The sequence below is a fragment of the Ambystoma mexicanum genome, chromosome 1q (assembly GCF_040938575.1).
Source record: "Ambystoma mexicanum isolate Mex_15411 chromosome 1q, UKY_AmexF1_1, whole genome shotgun sequence".
In the NCBI taxonomy this organism is placed as follows: domain Eukaryota; kingdom Metazoa; phylum Chordata; class Amphibia; order Caudata; family Ambystomatidae; genus Ambystoma; species Ambystoma mexicanum.
The window spans coordinates 690,414,434-690,442,306 of NC_090922.1; the positions used below are offsets into that span (position 1 = coordinate 690,414,434).

The 27,873-nt window shown below is 47.8% G+C and overlaps 1 pseudogene; it reads left to right on the forward strand.

Moving 5' to 3' along the window:
* Positions 1-3,951: 3,951 nt before the first annotated feature.
* Positions 3,952-4,594, forward strand: LOC138521809 (small nuclear ribonucleoprotein-associated protein B' pseudogene; annotated as a pseudogene).
* Positions 4,595-27,873: the final 23,279 nt, after the last annotated feature.

Below are 27,873 nucleotides of genomic sequence, written 5' to 3' on the forward strand. Positions count from 1 at the left end.
GAAGGAATGAAATCAACACCCTTACTCCCTATATCACATAAATACAAAGGCAGCGTCAAAAACTACATTAAAACATAGAAGATGAAGAAGTAGAAGATTTCTCAAACACAGCTATCAATCTAACAGAATGATTCAACGAAGAAGCAGAGCCCACATAACTCAAGACAAAACAGACAAAAAAATAAAAACAAACATACCACCGTCGAAAAGATCCATTGTAGCCTAATCAACGCAAGATCAATGTCCAAACATGCCAGAGAGATTTTTGACCTCCTGTGCGACGGGGGTATTGACATCTTATCCATAACCAAAACTTGGCCAAATAAAAAAAAAACTACAAAATCACACTCCACAACGGCCTCCCTAACAACTTCAAGTGCTCACAGGCAAACAGGAAAAACAAAAGAGGAGGAGGACTGGCAGGAGGAGCCTACAAGGAACACCTGAAAATTTAAATGGATGAACCACTAAGCATCGAAAACTGCAAATCCCTAATCTTTGCCTAATCTTTCACCTAACAGCAACCCCCAAAACAAACCTCAAATGTTTTAGTTTACAGACCACCGACATATGATGAAACCTTTGTGGATGCCTTCACAGAAGCCATTACCAATCTAGCCATTGAGCAGGAACACCTGATAATCCTGGGAGACTTCAACATCTGGTTTGAAGAAGAAACCACTAACTCACAAAAATCACTATCCAAAAATTGAAGACAATGAAACTACATCAGCCAGTCAAAGGAGCAACTCACACGGGGCCGGGGGGTCATACACTAGATGCAATTTCGCCAACAAAAACCTCATCACCATGGCACCACCAATGCAGTTCCTCTGGAGTGACCACCTCCTCATCCCTTTCGTAATCACGCTACCCAGGGCAACAGCCAAACAACCAGACAAACTGACCACCATCATGAAAAGAAACTGGAGGACCATCAAAGCTAGCAACCTAAGAGAACAATTGGAAATCAACAAACCACCGACAACGGCCCTGGATGAAGCTGGCCTTAACAAAAAAACAGAACTACTGTACAAGTGGATCATCAAAACAATCAATGACATCTCCAAGGAAAAACCGTGCACCTCATCACACAAAAGAGCAACAGCAAAATGATTTAACCTGCTTCTCAGTGACATGAAAAGACAAAACAAGATGCTTGAACTAGAGTGGAGGAAAACTTTTGACCAAGCAAAGAAATTACAATTCCAATGACAAATCCGCTCATACAAAAAGGAAATCCACAAGGACAAAAAGAAATTCTACGACAACCGACTCTCCAAAGCTGCCAACACTCAAAAAGAACTGGTTAACATCAAAAACTAAATGGGAAACCCCACTGGCTGCAACAACACATCCATGACCTACTGAAACTATGCAATGACCTTGCAGATCACTTCAAGAACAAAATCAGCACCATCCACCAAATCATACAAAGCAGACCAATCTACTGCAACAGGCAACCGACCTTGCCAGCTGGGGATTGTAAGAACAAACTACAAAACTTTCCCCAAATATCAGCAGAGACATTCATCAAGCTGGTAATAAACAGCAATAAAGCCGGATCCCCTATTGATCCCTGCCCCCCAGACATACACAAATCAATCCTCATGAAAGGAGAACCCATGGAATACTACAGAAACATTTTCAACCAATCACTGTTAACAGGGAATCATTCAAATCGGCACACATCAAGCCACTCCTCAAAGACACAGCAGGCTGCGTGGAAGACCTCGACAACTACAGACCCATCTCAAACATCCCCTATCCATCAGAAGTGTTCAATACGTACGTATATAGAACAATACAAGATTACATAAAATAACTCCTTCTGCTGGATCAGGTACAAGCAGGATTCAGACTGATGAGAGGAACAGAAACAGCACTTCTCTCAATCTGGGATGACCTGAAGGCTAATGCAGACTCAGACACAAGCGCAGCTCTAATACTTCTGGATCTCTCAGAAGCATTTGACACAGTAAACCATGACATCCTCATCAGGCGATTGGAACATATTGGAATCACTGTCCTAGCCTTACGCTGGATTCAATCTTTCATAACAGATAGAACAGAAAGCTTCTGGATCAAACCCTTCAAATCCACCCCAAAGGAATCCACCTTTTGAGTACCACAAGGACCCCACCCTATCTCTGCTGCTAACACAGAGAGCAATCCACGCAGAGGAGCAGAGTTCCTAAAGAAGAAAACAGCCATCTACCATCCAGTAAGACATCTCAGATCAAGCAATAACATTTGTATAAAACCAAAACCATACAATAAAAGAAAACTCTGAGGAGCATCTTTCTTACATCTCGCTTATAAAACATGGAATTCCCTAGCAAATAACATACGCAATACAGGGGATTATCTGGAATTCAGAAAACAACTCAAACTTGGCTCTTCACCCCAGAATCAGAAAGGAACAGTAGGAATCATACATTCTGGCAGAAACAGGAAGCCTAGGGACAGACCTACAATCCATTGCCCCAACTGGTGAGCGTAGGGAGGACATTTTGGATCTCACATACTGCCAAGTTTACAGAGGAATACCACAGTAGGCAGCGACCCCCCACTAGAAGTCAAAGGAGTGACCAATAACCTTCCTAATCTAAACATCTCTAACTCTAGGGTGAGTGGGAACACACCTCCACTTCCCAAGTCCACATACCGCTAGACTTCTATAGAAGATACTTACCACACAACACAACATACCTACCGACTAGGATGCCAAACAATATCAAAGCCCACAGGATGCTCATAGATACTGACCACAGAAACCAAAGCAGAGGTAAGAACCCCGCCCTGCTAACCCAATACTGAAACCTTATTTTTCCTCAAACTCTTCTCCTACAGAAACTACCACATCTCTGCACAGCAAACCACACATACTTCCCTACACTGAAACAATATACAAACAACACATAACTATGCACAACAGCACATGGGAATCGTTCAGATTAGAAAATTGCACCTAAGCTCAGCAAACGGTGTAAACCGAACTGAAGCTGCCAACAGAACATCATATCTCACTTTCCTGTTCCCACTGCACCCTACTAACCACTCCCACAGCCTTCCTGTTTCACACCGTCCTTTTTCAGATCCACCAGAGTTCCAGGGTACCACTCCGGTGGTGATAGAGGCTGGTACATGTAACTTTTAACATTAACATTAACTATCTAATTGATACTAGACTACCAAAAATACCCATGTGTTGAAAAATGTCGAAGCTAATGGGTCATATGTGTTTCAATTATATATTTAAGAGTGTTGGAATTTACACAGGGGGATACACTGTTCTATAGTAGAGTACCCAGCTGTTTAATTAATGTGACATGGCAGTAAACATGAGGTTCATATGTTCATATGCCGGTGGTTCTTTTATAAATGCATGTCTATTTAGTTTTTTGAACCTTTATATAAAAATGCTTTGTTTCCTACTAATCCTCCAAATGCTAGGCAATAATTATTGCGAGCCTGTATCAACTTTCACATCTAACTGTTTTACAGCCCTGCTCAAGAAATGCTTTGGGGAGCTTAGGATCCCAATTTGATTTGATAAAATGTGTTTATTTAGGATCATCTTTGAAGAAGTCACAGTCTCTCTGAAGGGGCAACCATTATGGTTTATGACTAAATTAGTGCAACTAAGGGAGTACTGCGGAATAGCACACTCTGAATATTCACAGATATACCTGTCCTGGTTGTCTGCCTTGTTATCCCAGAATGCTTTAAAACAAGATTTTTATAGCCATCAAGTGAAGATCACATCAATTGCAAAAATATTGTAGCTTTTTTTAGAACCTGCTGTTGACTGTTAACTAAGTATTGTTTTTTTAAAAAAAAAAATGCTTGGAGGGCCCACACAGTTACTCTGCCTTCAGTCAGTAGTAAACATAAAAATAAAGGTTGAACCTTTTGAGCCTTTTAACACAGTAATAATACAAGGAGTCTGAGATGGAATTTTTAAATTTCCTGACTAGAATCCGTCATGTATCAGCGGCATCCGAACCGCAGCTATGACGGTGGGAAAGAGCAGTAAGATGCTCCAACACATTTGAATACACTGTATCCTGCAAGATGGCAGCATATTTATTGCCATTTTCAAAGCTTTTGATAAACACATCAATTTCATTCTCTGTGTCTGCGAGGAAGATCAATCCTAAGAATTCTAAACAGTCAGAACGTGAAGTGAAGAGTGAAGAGTGTCCTTGGGTTGGTACTACTCTGTGGCGGAAACCTCGCATCTATGGCTGTGGAAGTACATCCCCCAAACGATTCTGGTATTGCCCGTTTCCCACTCGCAGGAGCTGCAGGAGGACCTGGTGTTGGAAGGACTTCAGGGAGAGGAGTGCCAGCCAGTGTACCAATACCACAAGCACCTGCAGGCTTGGCAGGGCCAGGACAAGAAGTTGGTGGCCCATCCCAGCAGGTGATACCACCACAGGGATGTGGAAATTCATCTGGTGCTAGCATTGCAGGAGCGCCAACGCAGTACCAGCCGGGTGGCAGAAGCGGCCCAATGCCGCTGATGGGATGAGTTGCACCTCCAGGCATGATGAGACCCAGGCCAGGAATGGGAATGCCCCCAGTCTGAGGTGGTTCAATGGGTATGACTCCACCTGGTATGATAGGCAAGAGATTCTAGAACAAAAGGTCCACCTCCTGGGATGTGTTCCTCAAGACCATAAATCACTAGCTTTGTTTGTGGATTGAGAGTTAATGGCTGTGTTGATTCTAGTGTTATGTGGATGTCCATTGCACTTACTGGCATTCGGAAGCCCTTGAAATCGGCTACTTATACCTTCAAGAGAACTGGCTGAAGCTGTAAATGTTTCCAATTTACATGTAAATGTTGGTTTTTAATAATAATATAATACTTAAGGGCAGAAATGTATAAAAGACAGAACACAACAATATGGATACTCTAAATGTTTTGAACATTTTAATAATGTTCCTCAATCTTACATACCATTTTCTACAACTGCATTGTAGTTTCTTAAAAATCAAATGACTTTGACTGTTTTGCAATGAGCCTCCGGGCAGGCTAAACTGCCTACAGTCAGGGATAGTATCAATAGCAGAAGAAACAATATGCATAAACAACAGAACAGCCATTAACACAAGTATGACCTCTAAGTTCGGCACAAAGGTAAAAGCATTTGTATTTTAGGAATGGACAGAGGGAAATTGTTCCACTTTTCTGGGGCACTTGTGCCAAATTTGTGACACCCCTATTTTTGAATCTGTTTCTCCAGGAAACAAAGATGTTTTGATCTCACTGGTTGAGACCGTCTGTAGGAAACAATCTTTTTCCAGATAATTAGGAGCTAAGCCATGAAGATAAAAGCAAAGTATCTGTAAATCATTCCTGCGCTTAACTGGCAGCCAGTGCTAGGATTGTCTTGGCAAGCTGAGAGAATCAGTAACAGTTTGTTGTGTACTGTATTGCATGCTGCCAAAATGTTAAGCATCACCAATGATGTGAGGGACCCCTAGTCGTCATCCAATAAAGTATTGGCCCAACCATACACTTACAGTCTCCATGCATGCTTAGACGGGAAACCTGATTGATAGGACTCCAAGCGACATACCTTTCCACAAGTTGCTGACGTTGAAGCTTAACAGCATGTTCAAGAATGTTTGATGTCCATAGAAGACCAACAAACCAACAATAGGATGATAGTTGGATGAAACAGAAGGGTCAAGCGTCAGTTTCTTGAGCAAAGTGGTAACAAATGTATAATTATAATTGTTCTTTTATAACGTGCCTAATACCAGACATTGGTTTCTAAGCGCAGGATCAGGGTTCAAACCTGTGTTGCGCTGCGTTGTTTTGTTTCCAAGACAGACACATTGGGCCTCATTACAAGTATGCCGGTCTGGAAATAACGTTGGTGGTATATCTGTACCGGCACCCTTTTCCGGATCGGTGTAGTCTGAGGTTACCGACATCGCAAGTGACCCACCGCATCCGGCAACGCCATTGCTGGTATCTGCAGAGACACGCGGCAGCCGTGCCAGTGATACCGGCATGACGTACGTAAGTGCACATTCAGAGGTGCATGGACACGCAACCACCGGCATGGACAAGCTGGTAACAGGAAAATGATGCCAGAAACACCAGCATCGCGGACCAGGCGTTAAGTGGATTCTGGTGTGTAGAAAAATGCCAAAGGTGCACACAATCAGCACTGGTGGATCCAATGGCCTGTTCCACTGCACAAAAGGACCACTCCCACACCCCACACCCCTTCCGAAACCGCAATGATACCATTAGCACTAGCAGTACTGGAGCTGGAGGACATGCCTGCAGAGCTACTGATTGAAGAGGCAGTGAGATGGAGGACACAGAGGAGGCACATGATCATGGCCCTGCAAATACCCAATGTGCAGCACGTTGTAGCCCGCAGGCAGCCAACAATCCCTTGCCTAAGGGCCACCCCATTCAATCTCACCCCTGCTCAGATCCACACCATGTACCGGCTAGACAAGGAAACCATCACCCCTATAGGGGACCTGATACATGATGACCTGGTGAGCCTCATAAATATCCGGACTGCCATCCACCCCTTGCTGAAGGTAGTGTCTATGCTACACCTCCTTGCCTCAGGCACATATCAGCACACAGTGGGGCAGCTGCATGGTATCTCCCTACCCCGTTTTTCCTGTGTGCTCTACCAGGTGCTAGATGCATTCCTGTCCCACGTACACAACCACATCAGCTTACCACAGACTGTAGTGGAGGCTAATGCCACAAAAATAGCATTCCATGCACTTGCAGGCATGCCTAATGTAATTGGTGCGGTTGACTGCACACATGTGGAGCTGGTGGTCAGGCATGCCGTGGAGGTAGTGCACCACAACAGGAAGCTGTACCATTCCCTCAACATACAGATGCTGTGTGATGCCCCGCAGCTCATCACACATTGCTGTGCAAGATTCCCTGGTTCTACACATGACTCCATGGTGCTGAAGAACTCCACGCTGCCCTGCTACATGGCACGACACGCTGGACATCGTACCTGGCTACTGGGTGAGTCTAACTACAAGGCCATGTGCACTGTGTATTGGGGGGGGGCAGTAATCAGCAGATCCAACCTGGCTGCTGGCTGAGTCTAACTACAAGGCCATGTGCACTTTTGAAATATGGCCCAGTATGAGATGCATAAACAGTGGATTTCCACACTGCATGTATTTATCTATCATTACTCCAACTGCAATTTCCTATCACCTTTAACAAAGCTCTGTGAAAGTGCACAGAGGCTGGATAGGTCATGAAAAGGCAAAGGTAGATGAGGAAGAAAAACAATTAACCTTATTACCCACAACCTGCACAATAACAAACCTGACACATAGAACGGGACATGACCCTAGTCAGCGTTGTGAGGTCATGAAATGTGCAAGTTTGTAGGTGTAACTGAAGGTGCAACACAGTAGTAGCATGCCAAAGGCAAGGCCTTCACAGCCGTGTCTCCATGTATGTAATACATATAGTGCATTGTCACACATTCAAATCTCAGGTAATACAATTTTTGTCATTTACATATTCACCAAAGGTATGGATTCTGCCTATCTTGCCCTCCTACCAAATTAAACTAAGCCTTTCTGTATTTTCTACCCCTACGTAGCGCTGATGGTTCGCTTATCTAGGTTGAGGGGATATATATAGAAGCATGCCCTGTCACTTGTCTACTACAATTATTTAAACGTTTTTGATAAGAGGCACATGTCGCATTCGCTACAACACATGTCATTTGTGACAAGTGAAATAGTTTCAAATGTATTTGTTTTCTATGTAAAGCAGATATTCAAGAAGTCTGCTAAAATTGTTGCCAAACTCTCTGGGTTTACTATAAAATCACAGTGAACAGCAGACCGAGTTGTCTCTGTATATTACCCCACACACTATACCAGAGTCTTAGAGATTTAGGACCTCATTACACGGTAGGCGGTAAGGGTTTACTGGTACCGATAAACCCTTAATGCCTTACTACGAGTTCCCTTTGCGGGACCTGACCTTAACGGCTGGTTTTACCAGACGGTCCGTCTGTCCCGACCAGACGGTCCGTCTGGACGGGACAGGTTACGGTTGCTTGTAAATTACTTTAGAGCGAACGCCTTTACTCATGCGTGCCGGAACACCTTGCGGTGTCGAGCGGTATGAGATCTCCTCACTTGATGGTACCGGTCTGCTGTGCATACATCTATTTGGGCCAGCAAAATAGCAAAACCACATATACCAGAATGCACCACACCAGAGTTATAATAAATGACAAGCAAAAACACAGTCAAGGAAACACACAAGTCATTATGCTCAGCCAGAGATTCCAGAAGCTGCTGCACAGGAATCATTGTGACTGCACACCCATTTCACAGGTACACTGCCTGTTAGTACCCGGGTCATGTCTCCTTAATGAACACCTTTAAATTGAATGCGTTTAGACCAAATCCTCCAAAATGAGAAATTCCTTGACTACCACTAATACATGATTCTAAGGTGGCAGCGTCACCCAATTCAGCATTTACCATCCCTAAATGCACTCTCCCACCCTTATCGCAATTATGTAACCCTTTACCCCTCACACATATATTCATTCAATATGTGTTTTCGTCATATGGGTTACGATAAATAAGGATGTGTCGATGAATGATTGCAAATAAAGACAGTATACCGTTACTACGACTAAATCACAAATGGACATCATTTAAATGTCAAAAATACCGTTGTACAGGGACAGTTCATTTTCATTTGTGACACATTAATGACATTCACATCCATTTGTGTCAGTTGTACAGAAATTTTTAGAGGTCAAGTAGTATGTGATTGGTCCATGTGAAAGCAACTGCACAACAGCCCCCCCACACACATCCTGACAAAGTTCCCTTGGGGTACACGAAAAATAACATATGCTATGTAAACAAATGTTTGCCTGTGCATGTCAGTCTTCTCAAATAAATACTATACAGCCTGTGCCAACATGAAATGCCCAGGAAATTGACATGTACTCTTTCTCTTGCTCCTGTGCAGGTGATGCCGGGTATCCCCTGATGCCATGGCTAATGACCCTCATCAGGCAACCCCACAACAGGCACAAACAGGCCTACAACCATGCCCATGTGTAAACTCGCTGCATCATTGAGCAGACTTTTGGCCTCTTGAAGGCCAGGTTCCGCTGCCTCAGCAAATCTGGGGGAGCCCTCATGTACAGCGCAGAAAAGGTGAACAAAATTTTGCTGTCATGTGCCATGTTGCACAATATGTGAATCCGGCGCAACCTCCCCTGCCCCCCGACATGGACATGCTGCCACCAGAGGCTGAAGACGAGGATGATGAGGAGGAGGAGGATAATGCACTGTGCTACAATGGCAATGATGGACATGCCACACAGCAACAACTTCTACACCACTACTTTTGAGCACCTATTACACACAGGGCACTGGACATCAAGCACATTGGGCACTGGACATGGATCACACTGGGCACTGCACACTGTAAATGAATAAATTCAGTCACACTGTAAAATCAATGTCCAGTCATGTTTCTTTTTGCAACACCAGATATATTGTGTAAAAAATAACTATGTACAATTTTGATTGCCCTTAACTACCTATATGATCCAATACAACTATCCCCACACCCTCTCCCCAACCAGCCTTCCACACACCCCCTCCCCAACCAACTATCCCCACATCTCCTCCCCAATCAACCCTCCACACATCCCCTCCCCAACTATCCCCACATCCCCTCCCCAACCAACCCTCTCAACACACCCCCTCCCTCGGCAAGGTATTGTTGCACCATTTTGTGCATGGCTTGCTTTAGTTTCTCCATCCTCGATGTCACTTGCATTGGCTAGGGGTGGTCGTTGCATGGGTTGAGGGCTCCAAGGGCCCATTGGACTGACTCCAGCTGCATCCACATAGCTCTGGTTGCTCTGTATGTTGTCCCCTCCACTGTCGTCCCCAATGTTGTCCGGTCCACCCCCTTGCTGAAGGGGTGCAGGTGCCTCCATCTGGTGGGGTGGCTGGGCGGCAGGTTCATCCTGCTGGCGGGGTGGCTGCGCGGCAGGTTCATCCTACTGGCAGGGTGGGTGGGCGGCAGGTTCATCCTGCTGGTGGGGTTTGCAGGCGGCAGGTTCATCTTGCTGGTGGGGTGGGCAGGCGGCAGTTTCATCCTGCTGTCGGGGTGGGCCGGTGGCAGGTGCCTCCTGCTGATGGGGTTGGCAGGCAGCAGGTGCCTCCTGCTGACAGGGTGGCTGGGTGCCAGGTTCATCCTGCTGGCAGGGTGGGTGGCAGCTTCATCCTGCTGGTGGCAGGTTCATCCTGCTGGTGTGGTGGGCGGGCAGCAGGGTCGTCCTGCTGGTGGGGGGGCTGGGCCGCAGGTGTAGTTGCCCGCTCCCATCTGCTGGTGGATGTGTTGGTATCCTGGCTGGAGGTGGCAGTTTTCCAGTGGTGGGGCTGTGCCCTGGTGGCCTTGGATGTGCCTGTGCAGGACAGTAAGGCAGGGCATCAGTGATGGGTGTGGATTCATCAGACAGACGTCAATGCTAGTACTTTCCAATATATGTGCATTGTCATGGACCTGCTGGTTGGCATGGCATGGTGCACACATGCATGTGTAGGGGATGCTCTGTGGGTGCATGTGTGGTGTGCGGATATGGTGTGAGCAGTGTATGTTGCCTGGGGTACAGGTGTTTCCCCGCTTGGGTGTTATGGGTGTGCCACACAAACTGTATGACATGGTGTTGTGTCTGACTGTGAAACAGATGTTTTCCACAAGTGACTGCTGCTTATGGCAGCTGCTGCGTGGATGGTGATTTAGCAGGATGGGTCACGGTGGGTGGGACAAGTGTGCCACATCTATCATTGATGTGTGCATCTTGTCATCAGCTGGTGGTGGGGGTACTTGCCACTGACATGGCTTCGGGCATGTGGTAGGATGGCGGTGACGACAGCAGTTGTGCAGTGTCAGAGGGATGTGTGTCTGAGTGCCTGCAGATGCAACTTGTGGGGGCAATACAGGGGACATGTGTGATGTGTGAGTGGTGTATGGGTTTGGGTTGCAGGCAAGTACGATGTGCATGTCTGCAACAAGGTTGACGGTGGGTGGAATGCCAGCAGGACTATACTGTCCTCGGGTACAACATACTTGACATATTGGCATTGGAGCTACAAGGTGTGTGATGTTACATTGTGCTTACAGGGACTCGCCAGCATCATTGGATAAGACATTTCCAGCTTCTGCATCTCTGACTCCCTCTTTCGCCTCCGTGTGCATAATACTGCTGCAAGTTTCCTCCCATGCCTGCAGTTTAATTGGAGATAGTGATCCCCCTCCTGTGGCCGTGCGCTGGGTGTGCTGTGCGGCAAGGAGGTTCTGCACACAGAGACATAGATCGTCCCACCTCTTTTTGCAGTCCTTTACTGTCCTGGGGGTTGTCCCCATCGCCAACACCTTCTGGACAACCTCCTCCCAGATGGCCTTCTTTCTGATTTGTGTTTGGTGCTGCAGGTCATCGCAGAACACTTGTGCCGAGTCCTCGACTGGCGTGTCAGCCAGCATGTTCAGTTCTGGCTCACTGAATCTTGGCTTGCGCCTCCGTATGGCAGGTTGTCTTGAGGACATGTCTCTCGATATTCTTCACTGCTCATCTTGTGCCTCAGACTCCTGTGCACGAATGATTGCAATGGATTGTGTTTTTATAATGGCCTCCAGTACATTTCCTGTTCCGACAATGACGTTATTTCCGGTTCCGGTAATACCGGTGCCAGTAGCAGCAGTGTGTTTGAAGCCAGAAACGGAGTCAGCAACATTGAGGATGCCGGTATGGGGAGGTTTTGGGGCCATTTGATGGTGTTACTGGCATGCCGGTGCTACCGTGTCTGGCATGCCGGGATGCGCACGCACACTGACTCAGAATCAACCGTTGATTCCGGCAGCAGTGCTACACGGACACGGTAGCACAGGCATGCTGGTATTTTTTTTTTTTACGGCTACCTTGTAATGAGGCCCAATTGCCCCTGAGCTATCCCCTCTCCCCAAATGATTGTTTGAGAGCAACATGGACACATTTTTACAATGATTTATTAACAAAATCAGCAAATTGACTGGCCAGCATTTCAGCCAACACAAACATATAAAACATCCTTCGGTCTACAAGTGATGCATAGAGCTTTCAATTAAGAAAGACTATTGGCTGGAGCAACAAATTGAAAATGGAGGGACAAGGTAGAGGACGAAAGAGTTAATGTAGACTTACGAATTGAGATATCTTCGAAAATAAGCAAAAATTGTTTTAATAAATATTTAAAGCCTACGCATGTTCCAGAGAAATGGTAAACAGGGATTGACCCTATTTGGGATTAAAAGCAAGATTATACAATCTGAAAAAGTTCCTAAATTTGTTGTTTGCTTTTTCAGGTCATCTATCTTTGAAGTAAGAAAAGTAATTTTATCATTTGAAAATCACTGTCCTATATTGTCTGAGGTTTGCCATAGGTGAGGATGAAGTCTCGGTGGATTTACATTTTTTCCACATCTTTCCCAACTTTTTTTTGCTCTGTTGGCCTGAAAGGGGGATCATTTCTGAAAACATGTTTGTAAAAAATAAAGAAAAAGTAGGAATAGATGTCCCTTTCAGTAATCAAATGCTCAGATATGCAGTTCTTAAATTGGGAGTTAAAACAATTCTTACAGTTTCTGCTCAGGTACTGACCTAGTGCAACTAGAAGAGTTTTGAGCATGTTGATAAATGATCAGTCCAGGGGACCTGCACTGTGTTGTCTACCCTGAGCGACAGATCTATAGAAACAATTTGAACCAGGCAAATCAATCCTAAATTGTGATGGATCAGCAATCAGACTACGAAGATCATGTGAATAAAGTTAATCTTTGAACCTGTTTGCATCTAGATTGTCAGCCCTGTCAGTCCAGAAGTTAAAATAACCTCAAAACAATGCATTTTTAAGATTGAGGTAATGGTGACTTAGAAAATAATCTAGGCCATCCAGAAAAGGTTTTGCCGACCTTGTGGATGTTAACAAGGTACTATTGTGACTATAGTTCTAGTTTTCCTTCTACTGAGGACACCCCAGCACCGGCTTCCAGTGGGTGAGTTTTGGGCCTACAACCCTTTTGTGCACCTCTACAAAATGTCTCCAGCACGGCCCTCTGCAGTATTTTTGTGCTAAATGCGGTGGCCCCCAGCCTCATCTCCCCAGGGCCCATATCTCTCCCTCCCCCTGCCCACTCCTTCTACGGAGATTGGCTGTCGAGGTGTTCCAGGAAGAGTAGTGCTCCGTTGCTGGACAAGGCTCACTCGCTCCTCCTAGTGAGGACACCAGAGCACTGGCTTTCAGCAGGTGATTCTTAAACCCACAACCATTTTGTGCCCCTCTACCAAATGTCTCTGGCACCAGCCGCTCAGCAGTATTTCCGTGCTAGATGCGGCAGGCCCCAGCCACCTCTCCCCAAGGCCCAAATCCCTCCCACCCCCTGCCCGCTCCCTCTAGCTGGATTGTCTGTTCCTATATCGACAGCTTTCTTCCGTGAATCGCCCTGGGCAGCCTTGCCTGGGCATCTGACGATGGGATCAGGCAAAGTATTCTGTCCTGGGGTGCCTATCATCCCTGTGTTTGCTGTTCACCCTGGTGCCCCAGCACCACCAGTTACCACTTTTGCCGTCCGCAGAAACACCCAGGTAGGAGACCTTGATGTAGTGCTGCATGCTTGATTCAAATCTGTTTCCATTTTTGATTCTCAGTGCTGTTGTGTTCCACCACATTGCATCTTCTTCCCACAGAACTTCCTAGATTGAGTCTGTTTGCATTTTTGATTCTTACTGCTGTTTAGTTCCACCACATTTCATTTTCTTCCCACAGTACTTCCTAGATTGAGTCTGTTTGAATTGTTGTTTCTTGCTGCTGTTGTGTTCCACCACATAGCATTTTCTCCTGCAACAGAGCCTACAGGGCTGGGTTTGTATATTTGAATCTTGATACTGTGGTGGTCAACTACATCACATCTCAGGGCTTCCTAGATTGAGTTTAATTACAGCTTTGGATCTCCCCACTGCTTGTGATTTGACACACTTGCATTTTCAGGCAGTGCTCCCCAGCTGTCTTGCCTCTCTGGTTTTCCCCACTGGGTGTGGGTCTCACTGTTGAAATCTACTGTTCATTCTACAATGCCATACTTGATTTCCCTCCCTTAGGATCCAGAAGATGGATTCCTCCCCATGCCTAGCAGTTCCAAAATTAGAGGTGCCAACTGGTGCACCAGAAACGCCTCCAATCCCCTGAACAGACCCCACCTATACATGCCACTGCCACCAACCCTTCGAAGCACTGACAAGAGGACACAAGCTACCCCCTCATCCTGCCTAGATTTCCTCCGCCGGCAGACCCCACCCGATTATCCCCCTTCCACCAGACCCTTCACTCCTTGCAACCTTCCCTTTCCACCCCCATGCACACCCCAAACATCACAATCACACCACTCTGTTGCACGCATTGGATCTCTAAACACTATGTGTGCAATCTGTGCTGCTAACCCCATTCAGCCTCTCCTCCAACATTCATGCTCACGCCCCTTACTCCCATAAACTCTTAAAGTACAGACGCCATGCTTCCTGTGCAATCTCTATAGAACATACCTTCCCCATCTCATATCCAGACCCAAGATATCCCTCACACCTACACCCTCACCATTTTGTGCATGGCTTGCTTTAGTTTCTCCATCCTCGATGTCACTTGCATTGGCTAGGGGTGGTCGTTGCATGGGTTGAGGGCTCCAAGGGCCCATTGGACTGACTCCAGCTGCATCCGCATAGCTCTGGTTGCTCTGTATGTTGTCCACTCCACTGTCGTCCCCAATGTTGTCCGGTCCACCCCCTTGCTGAAGGGGTGCAGGTGCCTCCATCTGGTGGGGTGGCTGGGCGGCAGGTTCATCCTGCTGGCGGGGTGGCTGCGCGGCAGGTTCATCCTACTGGCAGGGTGGGCGGGCGGCAGGTTCATCCTGCTGGTGAGGTTTGCAGGCGGCAGGTTCATCTTGCTGGTGGGTGGGGTGGGCAGGCGGCAGTTTCATCCTGCTGTCGGGGTGGGCCGGTGGCAGGTGCCTCCTGCTGATGGGGTTGGCAGGCAGCAGGTGCCTCCTGCTGACAGGGTGGCTGGGTGCCAGGTTCATCCTGCTGGCAGGGTGGGTGGCAGCTTCATCCTGCTGGTGGCAGGTTCATCCTGCTGGTTTGGTGGGCGGGCAGCAGGGTCGTCCTGCTGGTGGGGGGGCTGGGCCGCAGGTGTAGTTGCCCGCTCCCATCTGCTGGTGGATGTGTTGGTATCCTGGCTGGAGGTGGCAGTTTTCCAGTGGTGGGGCTGTGCCCTGGTGGCCCTGGATGTGCCTGTGCAGGACAGTAAGGCAGGGCATCAGTGATGGGTGTGGATTCATCAGACAGACATCAATGCTAGTACTTTCCAATATATGTGCATTGTCATGGACATGCTGGTTGGCATGGCATGGTGCACACATGCATGTGTAGGGGATGCTCTGTGGGTGCATGTGTGGTGTGCGGATATGGTGTGAGCAGTGTATGTTGCCTGGGGTACAGGTGTTTCCCCGCTTGGGTGTTATGGGTGTGCCACACAAACTGTATGACATGGTGTTGTGTCTGACTGTGAAACAGATGTTTTCCACAAGTGACTGCTGCTTATGGCAGCTGCTGCGTGGATGGTGATTTAGCAGGATGGGTCACGGTGGGTGGGACAAGTGTGCCACATCTATCATTGAGGTGTGCATCTTGTCATCAGCTGGTGGTGGGGGTACTTGCCACTGACATGGCTTCGGGCATGTGGTAGGATGGCGGTGACGACAGCAGTTGTGCAGTGTCAGAGGGATGTGTGTCTGAGTGCCTGCAGATGCAACTTGTGGGGGCAATACAGGGGACATGTGTGATGTGTGAGTGGTGTATGGGTTTGGGTTGCAGGCAAGTACGATGTGCATGTCTGCAACAAGGTTGACGGTGGGTGGAATGCCAGCAGGACTATACTGTCCTCGGGTACAACATACTTGACATATTGGCCTACCCATTGGCATTGGAGCTACAAGGTGTGTGATGTTACATTGGGCTTACGGGGACTCGCCAGCATCATTGGATAAGACATTTCCAGCTTCTGCATCTCTGACTCCCTCTTTCGCCTCCGTGTGCATAATACTGCTGCAAGTTTCCTCCCATGCCTGCAGTTTAATTGGAGATAGTGATCCCCCTCCTGTGGCCGTGCCCTGGGTGTGCTGTGCGGCAAGGAGGTTCTGCACACAGAGACATAGATCGTCCCACCTCTTTTTGCAGTCCTTTACTGTCCTGGGGGTTGTCCCCATCGCCAACACCTTCTGGACAACCTCCTCCCAGATGGCCTTCTTTCTGATTCGTGTTTGGCGCTGCAGGTCATCGCAGAACACTTGTGCCGAGTCCTCGACTGGCGTGTCAGCCAGCATGTTCAGTTCTGGCTCACTGAATCTTGGCTTGCGCCTCCGTATGGCAAGTTGTCTTGAGGACATGTCTCTCGATATTCTTCAGTGCTCATCTTGTGCCTCAGACTCCTGTGCACGAATGATTGCAATGGATTGTGTTTTTATAATGGCCTCCAGTACATTTCCTGTTCCGACAATGACGTTATTTCCGGTTCCGGTAATACCGGTGCCAGTAGCAGCAGTGTGTTTGAAGCCAGAAACGGAGTCAGCAACATTGAGGACGCCGGTATGGGGAGGTTTTGGGGCCATTTGATGGTGTTACTGGCATGCCGGTGCTACCGTGTCTGGCATGCCGGGATGCGCACGCACACTGACTCAGAATCAACCGTTGATTCCGGCAGCAGTGCTACACGGACACGGTAGCACAGGCATGCTGGTATTTTTTTTTTACGGCTACCTTGTAATGAGGCCCAATTGCCCCTGAGCTATCCCCTCTCCCCAAATGATTGTTTGAGAGCAACATGGACACATTTTTACAATGATTTATTAACAAAATCAGCAAATTGACTGGCCAGCATTTCAGCCAACACAAGCATATAAAACTTCCTTCGGTCTACAAGTGATGCATAGAGCTTTCAATTAAGAAAGACTATTGGCTGGAGCAACAAATTGAAAATGGAGGGACAAGGTAGAGGACGAAAGAGTTAATGTAGACTTACGAATTGAGATATCTTCGAAAATAAGCAAAAATTTTTTAATAAATATTTAAAGCCTACGCATGTTCCAGAGAAATGGTAAACAGGGATTGACCCTATTTGGGATTAAAAGCAAGATTATACAATCTAAAAAAGTTCCTAAATTTGTTGTTTGCTTTTTCAGGTCATCTATCTTTGAAGTAAGAAAAGTAATTTTATCATTTGAAAATCACTGTCCTATATTGTCTGAGGTTTGCCATAGGTGAGGATGAAGTCTCGGTGGATTTACATTTTTTCCACATCTTTCCCAACTTTTTTTTGCTCTTTTGGCCTGAAAGGGGGATCATTTCTGAAAACATGTTTGTAAAAAATAAAGAAAAAGTAGGAATAGATGTCCCTTTCAGTAATCAAATGCTCAGATATGCAGTTCTTAAATTGGGAGTTAAAACAATTCTTACAGTTTCTGCTCAGGTACTGACCTAGTGCAACTAGAAGAGTTTTGAGCATGTTGATAAATGATCAGTCCAGGGGACCTGCACTGTGTTGTCTACCCTGAGCGACAGATCTATAGAAACAATTTGAACCAGGCAAATCAATCCTAAATTGTGATGGATCAGCAATCAGACTATGAAGATCAAGTGAATTAAGTTAATCTTTGAACCTGTTTGCATCTAGATTGTCAGCCCTGTCAGTCCAGAAGTTAAAATAACCTCAAAACAATGCATTTTTAAGATTGAGGTAATGGTGACTTAGAAAATAATCTAGGCCATCCAGAAAAGGTTTTGCCGACCTTGTGGATGTTAACAAGGTACTATTTTGACTATAGTTCTAGTTTTCCTTCTACTGAGGACACCCCAGCACCGGCTTCCAGCGGGTGAGTTTTGGGCCTACAACCCTTTTGTGCACCTCTACAAAATGTCTCCAGCACGGCCCTCTGCAGTATTTTTGTGCTAAATGCGGTGGCCCCCAGCCTCATCTCCCCGGGCCCATATCTCTCCCTCCCCCTGCCCACTCCTTCTACGGAGATTGGCTGTCGAGGTGTTCCAGGAAGAGTAGTGCTCCGTTGCTGGACAAGGCTCACTCGCTCCTCCTAGTGAGGACACCAGAGCACTGGCTTTCAGCAGGTGATTCTTAAACTCACAACCATTTTGTGCCCCTCTACCAAATGTCTCTGGCACCAGCCGCTCAGCAGTATTTCCGTGCTAGATGCGGCAGGCCCCAGCCACCTCTCCCCAAGGCCCAAATCCCTCCCACCCCCTGCCCGCTCCCTCTAGCTGGATTGTCTGTTCCTATACCGACAGCTTTCTTCCGTGAATCGCCCTGGGCAGCCTTGCCTGGGCATCTGACGATGGGATCAGGCAAAGTATTCTGTCCTGGGGTGCCTATCATCCCTGTGTTTGCTGTTCACCCTGGTGCCCCAGCACCACCAGGTACCACTTTTGCCGTCCGCAGAAACACCCAGGTAGGAGACCTTGATGTAGTGCTGCATGCTTGATTCAAATCTGTTTCCATTTTTGATTCTCAGTGCTGTTGTGTTCCACCACATTGCATCTTCTTCCCACAGAACTTCCTAGATTGAGTCTGTTTGCATTTTTGATTCTTACTGCTGTTTAGTTCCACCACATTTCATTTTCTTCCCACAGTACTTCCTAGATTGAGTCTGTTTGAATTGTTGTTTCTTGCTGCTGTTGTGTTCCACCACATAGCATTTTCTCCTGCAACAGAGCCTACAGGGCTGGGTTTGTATATTTGAATCTTGATACTGTGGTGGTCAACTACATCACATCTCAGGGCTTCCTAGATTGAGTTTAATTACAGCTTTGGATCTCCCCACTGCTTGTGATTTGACACACTTGCATTTTCAGGCAGTGCTCCCCAGCTGTCTTGCCTCTCTGGTTTTCCCCACTGGGTGTGGGTCTCACTGTTGAAATCTACTGTTCATTCTACAATGCCATACTTGATTTCCCTCCCTTAGGATCCAGAAGATGGATTCCTCCCCATGCCTAGCAGTTCCAAAATTAGAGGTGCCAACTGGTGCACCAGAAACGCCTCCAATCCCCTGAACAGACCCCACCTATACATGCCACTGCCACCAACCCTTCGAAGCACTGACAAGAGGACACAAGCTACCCCCTCATCCTGCCTAGATTTCCTCCGCCGGCAGACCCCACCCGATTATCCCCCTTCCACCAGACCCTTCACTCCTTGCAACCTTCCCTTTCCACCCCCATGCACACCCCAAACATCACAATCACACCACTCTGTTGCACGCATTGGATCTCTAAACACTATGTGTGCAATCTGTGCTGCTAACCCCATTCAGCCTCTCCTCCAACATTCATGCTCACGCCCCTTACTCCCATAAACTCTTAAAGTACAGACGCCATGCTTCCTGTGCAATCTCTATAGAACATACCTTCCCCATCTCATATCCAGACCCAAGATATCCCTCACACCTACACCCTCACCATTTTGTGCATGGCTTGCTTTAGTTTCTCCATCCTCGATGTCACTTGCATTGGCTAGGGGTGGTCGTTGCATGGGTTGAGGGCTCCAAGGGCCCATTGGACTGACTCCAGCTGCATCCGCATAGCTCTGGTTGCTCTGTATGTTGTCCACTCCACTGTCGTCCCCAATGTTGTCCGGTCCACCCCCTTGCTGAAGGGGTGCAGGTGCCTCCATCTGGTGGGGTGGCTGGGCGGCAGGTTCATCCTGCTGGCGGGGTGGCTGCGCGGCAGGTTCATCCTACTGGCAGGGTGGGCGGGCGGCAGGTTCATCCTGCTGGTGAGGTTTGCAGGCGGCAGGTTCATCTTGCTGGTGGGTGGGGTGGGCAGGCGGCAGTTTCATCCTGCTGTCGGGGTGGGCCGGTGGCAGGTGCCTCCTGCTGATGGGGTTGGCAGGCAGCAGGTGCCTCCTGCTGACAGGGTGGCTGGGTGCCAGGTTCATCCTGCTGGCAGGGTGGGTGGCAGCTTCATCCTGCTGGTGGCAGGTTCATCCTGCTGGTGTGGTGGGCGGGCAGCAGGGTCGTCCTGCTGGTGGGGGGGCTGGGCCGCAGGTGTAGTTGCCCGCTCCCATCTGCTGGTGGATGTGTTGGTATCCTGGCTGGAGGTGGCAGTTTTCCAGTGGTGGGGCTGTGCCCTGGTGGCCCTGGATGTGCCTGTGCAGGACAGTAAGGCAGGGCATCAGTGATGGGTGTGGATTCATCAGACAGACATCAATGCTAGTACTTTCCAATATATGTGCATTGTCATGGACATGCTGGTTGGCATGGCATGGTGCACACATGCATGTGTAGGGGATGCTCTGTGGGTGCATGTGTGGTGTGCGGATATGGTGTGAGCAGTGTATGTTGCCTGGGGTACAGGTGTTTCCCCGCTTGGGTGTTATGGGTGTGCCACACAAACTGTATGACATGGTGTTGTGTCTGACTGTGAAACAGATGTTTTCCACAAGTGACTGCTGCTTATGGCAGCTGCTGCGTGGATGGTGATTTAGCAGGATGGGTCACGGTGGGTGGGACAAGTGTGCCACATCTATCATTGAGGTGTGCATCTTGTCATCAGCTGGTGGTGGGGGTACTTGCCACTGACATGGCTTCGGGCATGTGGTAGGATGGCGGTGACGACAGCAGTTGTGCAGTGTCAGAGGGATGTGTGTCTGAGTGCCTGCAGATGCAACTTGTGGGGGCAATACAGGGGACATGTGTGATGTGTGAGTGGTGTATGGGTTTGGGTTGCAGGCAAGTACGATGTGCATGTCTGCAACAAGGTTGACGGTGGGTGGAATGCCAGCAGGACTATACTGTCCTCGGGTACAACATACTTGACATATTGGCCTACCCATTGGCATTGGAGCTACAAGGTGTGTGATGTTACATTGGGCTTACGGGGACTCGCCAGCATCATTGGATAAGACATTTCCAGCTTCTGCATCTCTGACTCCCTCTTTCGCCTCCGTGTGCATAATACTGCTGCAAGTTTCCTCCCATGCCTGCAGTTTAATTGGAGATAGTGATCCCCCTCCTGTGGCCGTGCCCTGGGTGTGCTGTGCGGCAAGGAGGTTCTGCACACAGAGACATAGATCGTCCCACCTCTTTTTGCAGTCCTTTACTGTCCTGGGGGTTGTCCCCATCGCCAACACCTTCTGGACAACCTCCTCCCAGATGGCCTTCTTTCTGATTCGTGTTTGGCGCTGCAGGTCATCGCAGAACACTTGTGCCGAGTCCTCGACTGGCGTGTCAGCCAGCATGTTCAGTTCTGGCTCACTGAATCTTGGCTTGCGCCTCCGTATGGCAAGTTGTCTTGAGGACATGTCTCTCGATATTCTTCAGTGCTCATCTTGTGCCTCAGACTCCTGTGCACGAATGATTGCAATGGATTGTGTTTTTATAATGGCCTCCAGTACATTTCCTGTTCCGACAATGACGTTATTTCCGGTTCCGGTAATACCGGTGCCAGTAGCAGCAGTGTGTTTGAAGCCAGAAACGGAGTCAGCAACATTGAGGATGCCGGTATGGGGAGGTTTTGGGGCCATTTGATGGTGTTACTGGCATGCCGGTGCTACCGTGTCTGGCATGCCGGGATGCGCACGCACACTGACTCAGAATCAACCGTTGATTCCGGCAGCAGTGCTACACGGACACGGTAGCACAGGCATGCTGGTATTTTTTTTTTACGGCTACCTTGTAATGAGGCCCAATTGCCCCTGAGCTATCCCCTCTCCCCAAATGATTGTTTGAGAGCAACATGGACACATTTTTACAATGATTTATTAACAAAATCAGCAAATTGACTGGCCAGCATTTCAGCCAACACAAGCATATAAAACTTCCTTCGGTCTACAAGTGATGCATAGAGCTTTCAATTAAGAAAGACTATTGGCTGGAGCAACAAATTGAAAATGGAGGGACAAGGTAGAGGACGAAAGAGTTAATGTAGACTTACGAATTGAGATATCTTCGAAAATAAGCAAAAAATTTTTAATAAATATTTAAAGCCTACGCATGTTCCAGAGAAATGGTAAACAGGGATTGACCCTATTTGGGATTAAAAGCAAGATTATACAATCTAAAAAAGTTCCTAAATTTGTTGTTTGCTTTTTCAGGTCATCTATCTTTGAAGTAAGAAAAGTAATTTTATCATTTGAAAATCACTGTCCTATATTGTCTGAGGTTTGCCATAGGTGAGGATGAAGTCTCGGTGGATTTACATTTTTTCCACATCTTTCCCAACTTTTTTTTGCTCTTTTGGCCTGAAAGGGGTTCATTTCTGAAAACATGTTTGTAAAAAATAAAGAAAAAGTAGGAATAGATGTCCCTTTCAGTAATCAAATGCTCAGATATGCAGTTCTTAAATTGGGAGTTAAAACAATTCTTAGTTTCTGCTCAGGTACTGACCTAGTGCAACTAGAAGAGTTTTGAGCATGTTGATAAATGATCAGTCCAGGGGACCTGCACTGTGTTGTCTACCCTGAGCGACAGATCTATAGAAACAATTTGAACCAGGCAAATCAATCCTAAATTGTGATGGATCAGCAATCAGACTATGAAGATCAAGTGAATTAAGTTAATCTTTGAACCTGTTTGCATCTAGATTGTCAGCCCTGTCAGTCCAGAAGTTAAAATAACCTCAAAACAATGCATTTTTAAGATTGAGGTAATGGTGACTTAGAAAATAATCTAGGCCATCCAGAAAAGGTTTTGCCGACCTTGTGGATGTTAACAAGGTACTATTTTGACTATAGTTCTAGTTTTCCTTCTACTGAGGACACCCCAGCACCGGCTTCCAGCGGGTGAGTTTTGGGCCTACAACCCTTTTGTGCACCTCTACAAAATGTCTCCAGCACGGCCCTCTGCAGTATTTTTGTGCTAAATGCGGTGGCCCCCAGCCTCATCTCCCCGGGCCCATATCTCTCCCTCCCCCTGCCCACTCCTTCTACGGAGATTGGCTGTCGAGGTGTTCCAGGAAGAGTAGTGCTCCGTTGCTGGACAAGGCTCACTCGCTCCTCCTAGTGAGGACACCAGAGCACTGGCTTTCAGCAGGTGATTCTTAAACTCACAACCATTTTGTGCCCCTCTACCAAATGTCTCTGGCACCAGCCGCTCAGCAGTATTTCCGTGCTAGATGCGGCAGGCCCCAGCCACCTCTCCCCAAGGCCCAAATCCCTCCCACCCCCTGCCCGCTCCCTCTAGCTGGATTGTCTGTTCCTATACCGACAGCTTTCTTCCGTGAATCGCCCTGGGCAGCCTTGCCTGGGCATCTGACGATGGGATCAGGCAAAGTATTCTGTCCTGGGGTGCCTATCATCCCTGTGTTTGCTGTTCACCCTGGTGCCCCAGCACCACCAGGTACCACTTTTGCCGTCCGCAGAAACACCCAGGTAGGAGACCTTGATGTAGTGCTGCATGCTTGATTCAAATCTGTTTCCATTTTTGATTCTCAGTGCTGTTGTGTTCCACCACATTGCATCTTCTTCCCACAGAACTTCCTAGATTGAGTCTGTTTGCATTTTTGATTCTTACTGCTGTTTAGTTCCACCACATTTCATTTTCTTCCCACAGTACTTCCTAGATTGAGTCTGTTTGAATTGTTGTTTCTTGCTGCTGTTGTGTTCCACCACATAGCATTTTCTCCTGCAACAGAGCCTACAGGGCTGGGTTTGTATATTTGAATCTTGATACTGTGGTGGTCAACTACATCACATCTCAGGGCTTCCTAGATTGAGTTTAATTACAGCTTTGGATCTCCCCACTGCTTGTGATTTGACACACTTGCATTTTCAGGCAGTGCTCCCCAGCTGTCTTGCCTCTCTGGTTTTCCCCACTGGGTGTGGGTCTCACTGTTGAAATCTACTGTTCATTCTACAATGCCATACTTGATTTCCCTCCCTTAGGATCCAGAAGATGGATTCCTCCCCATGCCTAGCAGTTCCAAAATTAGAGGTGCCAACTGGTGCACCAGAAACGCCTCCAATCCCCTGAACAGACCCCACCTATACATGCCACTGCCACCAACCCTTCGAAGCACTGACAAGAGGACACAAGCTACCCCCTCATCCTGCCTAGATTTCCTCCGCCGGCAGACCCCACCCGATTATCCCCCTTCCACCAGACCCTTCACTCCTTGCAACCTTCCCTTTCCACCCCCATGCACACCCCAAACATCACAATCACACCACTCTGTTGCACGCATTGGATCTCTAAACACTATGTGTGCAATCTGTGCTGCTAACCCCATTCAGCCTCTCCTCCAACATTCATGCTCACGCCCCTTACTCCCATAAACTCTTAAAGTACAGACGCCATGCTTCCTGTGCAATCTCTATAGAACATACCTTCCCCATCTCATATCCAGACCCAAGATATCCCTCACACCTACACCCTCACCATTTTGTGCATGGCTTGCTTTAGTTTCTCCATCCTCGATGTCACTTGCATTGGCTAGGGGTGGTCGTTGCATGGGTTGAGGGCTCCAAGGGCCCATTGGACTGACTCCAGCTGCATCCGCATAGCTCTGGTTGCTCTGTATGTTGTCCACTCCACTGTCGTCCCCAATGTTGTCCGGTCCACCCCCTTGCTGAAGGGGTGCAGGTGCCTCCATCTGGTGGGGTGGCTGGGCGGCAGGTTCATCCTGCTGGCGGGGTGGCTGCGCGGCAGGTTCATCCTACTGGCAGGGTGGGCGGGCGGCAGGTTCATCCTGCTGGTGAGGTTTGCAGGCGGCAGGTTCATCTTGCTGGTGGGTGGGGTGGGCAGGCGGCAGTTTCATCCTGCTGTCGGGGTGGGCCGGTGGCAGGTGCCTCCTGCTGATGGGGTTGGCAGGCAGCAGGTGCCTCCTGCTGACAGGGTGGCTGGGTGCCAGGTTCATCCTGCTGGCAGGGTGGGTGGCAGCTTCATCCTGCTGGTGGCAGGTTCATCCTGCTGGTGTGGTGGGCGGGCAGCAGGGTCGTCCTGCTGGTGGGGGGGCTGGGCCGCAGGTGTAGTTGCCCGCTCCCATCTGCTGGTGGATGTGTTGGTATCCTGGCTGGAGGTGGCAGTTTTCCAGTGGTGGGGCTGTGCCCTGGTGGCCCTGGATGTGCCTGTGCAGGACAGTAAGGCAGGGCATCAGTGATGGGTGTGGATTCATCAGACAGACATCAATGCTAGTACTTTCCAATATATGTGCATTGTCATGGACATGCTGGTTGGCATGGCATGGTGCACACATGCATGTGTAGGGGATGCTCTGTGGGTGCATGTGTGGTGTGCGGATATGGTGTGAGCAGTGTATGTTGCCTGGGGTACAGGTGTTTCCCCGCTTGGGTGTTATGGGTGTGCCACACAAACTGTATGACATGGTGTTGTGTCTGACTGTGAAACAGATGTTTTCCACAAGTGACTGCTGCTTATGGCAGCTGCTGCGTGGATGGTGATTTAGCAGGATGGGTCACGGTGGGTGGGACAAGTGTGCCACATCTATCATTGAGGTGTGCATCTTGTCATCAGCTGGTGGTGGGGGTACTTGCCACTGACATGGCTTCGGGCATGTGGTAGGATGGCGGTGACGACAGCAGTTGTGCAGTGTCAGAGGGATGTGTGTCTGAGTGCCTGCAGATGCAACTTGTGGGGGCAATACAGGGGACATGTGTGATGTGTGAGTGGTGTATGGGTTTGGGTTGCAGGCAAGTACGATGTGCATGTCTGCAACAAGGTTGACGGTGGGTGGAATGCCAGCAGGACTATACTGTCCTCGGGTACAACATACTTGACATATTGGCCTACCCATTGGCATTGGAGCTACAAGGTGTGTGATGTTACATTGGGCTTACGGGGACTCGCCAGCATCATTGGATAAGACATTTCCAGCTTCTGCATCTCTGACTCCCTCTTTCGCCTCCGTGTGCATAATACTGCTGCAAGTTTCCTCCCATGCCTGCAGTTTAATTGGAGATAGTGATCCCCCTCCTGTGGCCGTGCCCTGGGTGTGCTGTGCGGCAAGGAGGTTCTGCACACAGAGACATAGATCGTCCCACCTCTTTTTGCAGTCCTTTACTGTCCTGGGGGTTGTCCCCATCGCCAACACCTTCTGGACAACCTCCTCCCAGATGGCCTTCTTTCTGATTCGTGTTTGGCGCTGCAGGTCATCGCAGAACACTTGTGCCGAGTCCTCGACTGGCGTGTCAGCCAGCATGTTCAGTTCTGGCTCACTGAATCTTGGCTTGCGCCTCCGTATGGCAAGTTGTCTTGAGGACATGTCTCTCGATATTCTTCAGTGCTCATCTTGTGCCTCAGACTCCTGTGCACGAATGATTGCAATGGATTGTGTTTTTATAATGGCCTCCAGTACATTTCCTGTTCCGACAATGACGTTATTTCCGGTTCCGGTAATACCGGTGCCAGTAGCAGCAGTGTGTTTGAAGCCAGAAACGGAGTCAGCAACATTGAGGATGCCGGTATGGGGAGGTTTTGGGGCCATTTGATGGTGTTACTGGCATGCCGGTGCTACCGTGTCTGGCATGCCGGGATGCGCACGCACACTGACTCAGAATCAACCGTTGATTCCGGCAGCAGTGCTACACGGACACGGTAGCACAGGCATGCTGGTATTTTTTTTTTTACGGCTACCTTGTAATGAGGCCCAATTGCCCCTGAGCTATCCCCTCTCCCCAAATGATTGTTTGAGAGCAACATGGACACATTTTTACAATGATTTATTAACAAAATCAGCAAATTGACTGGCCAGCATTTCAGCCAACACAAGCATATAAAACTTCCTTCGGTCTACAAGTGATGCATAGAGCTTTCAATTAAGAAAGACTATTGGCTGGAGCAACAAATTGAAAATGGAGGGACAAGGTAGAGGACGAAAGAGTTAATGTAGACTTACGAATTGAGATATCTTCGAAAATAAGCAAAAATTGTTTTAATAAATATTTAAAGCCTACGCATGAGAAATGGTAAACAGGGATTGACCCTATTTGGGATTAAAAGCAAGATTATACAATCTGAAAAAGTTCCTAAATTTGTTGTTTGCTTTTTCAGGTCATCTATCTTTGAAGTAAGAAAAGTAATTTTATCATTTGAAAATCACTGTCCTATATTGTCTGAGGTTTGCCATAGGTGAGGATGAAGTCTCGGTGGATTTACATTTTTTCCACATCTTTCCCAACTTTTTTTTGCTCTTTTGGCCTGAAAGGGGGATCATTTCTGAAAACATGTTTGTAAAAAATAAAGAAAAAGTAGGAATAGATGTCCCTTTCAGTAATCAAATGCTCAGATATGCAGTTCTTAAATTGGGAGTTAAAACAATTCTTACAGTTTCTGCTCAGGTACTGACCTAGTGCAACTAGAAGAGTTTTGAGCATGTTGATAAATGATCAGTCCAGGGGACCTGCACTGTGTTGTCTACCCTGAGCGACAGATCTATAGAAACAATTTGAACCAGGCAAATCAATCCTAAATTGTGATGGATCAGCAATCAGACTATGAAGATCAAGTGAATTAAGTTAATCTTTGAACCTGTTTGCATCTAGATTGTCAGCCCTGTCAGTCCAGAAGTTAAAATAACCTCAAAACAATGCATTTTTAAGATTGAGGTAATGGTGACTTAGAAAATAATCTAGGCCATCCAATAAAGGTTTTGCCGACCTTGTGGATGTTAACAAGGTACTATTTTGACTATAGTTCTAGTTTTCCTTCTACTGAGGACACCCCAGCACCGGCTTCCAGCGGGTGAGTTTTGG